Genomic DNA, 3801 nt, shown 5'->3' on the forward strand with positions numbered 1-3801 from the left:
CGACACCCAGCCAGTCCTCCCCGCACGTTGCTCGAACAAGAGACAAGTAGTGTGACTTTCCTCTTTGACTTTCTTTTTCCTGTATTGTTCGTAAGCATTTTGTTCTGTTCCCCCGTGTGTTTTTCCCGTGTGTTGCTGCCTTGCTCTCTTGTTCCTTTCCTTTTCTTCGCTCTCATACTGAAATTGGTTGCCTTTCCGATAAAAGCCGCCTCGTTTATTGTTTGTACTTTTGTGTTTGTTTAAAATAAGACCTGCAATCTCACAGATCCTCACACCCTTCAAGCGCTTCTTCCCCAAGATAACTAGATAAAAATGAACATCGACCTGCGCAAACACTTCACAACATTTCTATCCTTTTTACCAATATACACAGTGTTTTTTGTCATCGCGACAGCTTATCCTGCACCGCCGATACCATGGGGGCTGATATTATCGTACTAACAGAGACTTGGCTCAATGAATCCGTGAGCAATAGCGAAATATTTTCCTCACAAAAGTATTACCATGTATTTCATTGTGACCGCCCTTCTGGCCGCGGCGATGGCACTTTAATCGCTGTATATGAGAATATAGAATGCTTTGAAGTTAACCTTGGTACCACTCTGGAGTTCATTTGTGTCCTGATCAAAATTAACAACAAAGCTCTCCTCTTTTGTGCATGTTACCGTCCACCATCTACTACCGTTGGCTTTTGTAATGACCTCCATGACATTCTTAACATAATTCAAACAAGGTTTCCTAATCGGCCTATTTTTATTTTTGGTGACTAACTTTCCTGCCATTAACTGGTCAGACACTCATTTAGGCACCGATGGATCATCAGAATCAACATGTTTTTCAGCACTTTGCTCTGCCTTTTCATTAACACAGGCAGTCACACAACCGACAAGGGTGACATCTACAAGCTCAAGCATATTAGACCTTTTGCTAACTAGTTCTCCAGACCTTGTTTCCGACGTACGCTACTTGCCAGGTTTAAGCGATCAATTGCCTACTCCTTATCGAATTAAGGTAACAAATCGCGAAATAAAACTAAAGCCATTTACGACTATGCTAAGGCAAATTTTACGTGAATTAATGATGGCCTTAAGCTATTTTTGGATGACTTTCTCATAAAGTTTGACCAAAGGTCTCTTAATGAAAATTGGTGCTCATTTAAGAACAAACTGCATGAGCTAACTGAATTGCATGTTCCTCGAAGAATCATCACTACTAACGGCAGGTCAGCATTGTTCACCCGGTCTTTAAAACGCCTTGGTAACAAAAAAAGACGGTTATATTCCAGGGCAAAGTCATCAGGAAAACCTCAACATTGAACGGCACTCAGAGATGTGGTTAAAGAGTACAAAAATGCGTTAAAAATAGCCAGGGAGCGACATTTTAACGTTACACTGCCACCACTTTTACTAACTGATCCAAAAAAGTTCTGGAACGTTGTCAACGGTTCAGACCAGCCATCAGTATCTCTTCTCGATGCACAATCAAATCCCATCCCTATTAGCGACAGTGCTAAGGTAGTTAATGAAACTTTTGCTAAGACATTTTATCTCTCCTCTACCACATCACTACCTGATTATGATGGTCACATCACATTCCCAATGGATCCCATTCATTTTGATTTTGAAGGCATCATAAGTATCATAGATCACATGAAACTACCCTCTCCTTGCGGTCCACATAACATCAGCAGTAAAATTCTGAAAAACACTAAAGTATATTCTGCCATAATACTGTCAAAATTATTTCAGCAATATCTACAAGACGGTGAACTCCCAGATGACTGGAAATTGGGTAAGGTGGTTCCACTCCACAAATCAGGCGACAAACACCTTTCACTCAACTATCGACCAATATCATTAACCAGCATTCCTTGCAAGATAATGGAGCACGTCATCCTGTCTCACCTAGCGAACTTTCTTGAGTCATCTTCTTACTTCAACTGTGCACAACATGGTTTTAGAAAATACTCCTCTTGCGAAACACAATAAGTCTTACGAGCAATATTAACTTCATACTTGATCATGACAACGAGGCTGACTGTATTTATTTAGACTTTCGCAAAGCATTTGACACAGTGTCACTTAACTTACTTCTTTACAAACTAAGTAAACTTAATATTGACCATAACGTACTAAGGTGGATTGAGTGCTTTTTGTCTAACCGATTGCAGTATGTACAAGCTAATGGCTTTAAATCGTCGTCCATTCCTGTGACCTCCGGCGTCCCACAAGGTTCTGTCATAGGTCCTTTGCTGTTCCTTTAAATATTAATGACCTGCCTAACAATTTAACATCTTTAGTTGGACTCTTTGCGGACGATTGTGTCGTTTACTGCGAAATAAAAAATATGAATGACGTTGAATTACTTCAGGCAGACCTAGCCACTATCTCTAACTGTTGTTCACCATGGCAAATGACGCTGAATACGACTAAATGCAAAGTAATGCACTTTTCCCGTCGCGAAAATTCAAGTCCCGTTGCCTACACTACTTCTTCTTCCTTGCTAACACCCGTGGAATCTTATAAATATCTCGGCGTCATTTTAACATCAGATCTAACTTGGAAAGCACACGTCAGCTCTATCATAGCTTCCGCTAACCGCATGCTTGGATACCTTAGCGCATTTTTTACTTAGCACCAACCCCTGTCAAGCTTCTTCTGTATAAGTCACTTGTACGCTCAAAATTAGAATACGCTAACTCTGTATGGGACCCTTTCACTAACACACTTATCGACATCCTAGAAGCTGTGCAGAATAGATCGGTGCGTTTTATTGTGGGCAACTATGATCGTGCTCTCAGTGTCACAGAAATAAAAAATAGTTTATCGTTAACCCCTCTTGCTGTGCGCAGAAAAGTGTCCCGTCTGTGTCTGTTTTTTAAAATTTACACCATGAACTCTACCCTTAACCCTTTCAGGCGCTTTGTACACAATTGCGTAAGCGGCAAACTTACACCTTTTTCATGGAAAATGGAGCACTTAAGAGTGATTTCATTATTTAGGTCAAATTGAGCACCTTTCTTGTTGCAAATAAGCTTTTTTTTAGGACCATGTAGCGAACGGAGTAAGTATTATTTCACATAACGGTCAGTTAGGTAGCACTTTGTCCGCCGTTTTTATGCAGACAGATTTTGCCGCGAGGGAAAACATCGATGATTTTTGCTCAGTTTCGAGCATAATGTGCATCTTCGAAACACAAAGCGATTCCACGATCGCTAGGATGTTTACCTGACGAACGGGGACATTTCGATGGTACTATTTCTAACAGATCTGACACTTTGTACGGAATTCTCCACATCGTTGTAAGAACTGACCTGCTGGTCTTTCACGTTGGAAAACTAACAGATTCCCTTTCTTGCGGCCTGAATATACTACTTAAGTGAAAAAATAATTGATTTCAGTCAAAACGAAAAATGGCCCCTGAAAGGGTTAAAAATGCTTCGATCACAACACCAGCATATGTTTCATCCCGCATCGATCATTCACGGAAAGTTGGCGTTCTTCGTTGCCGGACAATATCCTGCATAAATTCATTTATTCCAAAAACATCGTCGGAGTGGAACCATCTACCACCACATATTGTAGCTGCAAAGGACATTGATGAGTTTAGGACAATGTTGTCATTACAATAAGGTTTACCATAGCCTCAATTGGTTCACTTTGTTTTGAATATTGTGTATTTAGCTCTGTTCCTTTTTTTCGCATGCACTTTGTTTTATTAATAGCTTTCTGCCATCGTACCCGTTCAATGTTTCTTGGAATGGTGACGTTCTAGTTCATATCTTTGTGTTTACTTGCAACG

The 3801-nt window shown here is 40.4% G+C and overlaps 1 pseudogene; it reads left to right on the top strand.

The window, feature by feature from the left end:
• Positions 1-416: 416 nt before the first annotated feature.
• Positions 417-1359, top strand: LOC149334579 (uncharacterized; annotated as a pseudogene).
• The last annotated feature ends 2442 nt before the right edge of the window (positions 1360-3801 follow it).

Source organism: Amblyomma mixtum, chromosome 8 (genome assembly GCF_055824585.1).
Source record: "Amblyomma mixtum isolate Tamu chromosome 8, ASM5582458v1, whole genome shotgun sequence".
Classification (NCBI taxonomy): Eukaryota; Metazoa; Arthropoda; class Arachnida; order Ixodida; family Ixodidae; genus Amblyomma; species Amblyomma mixtum.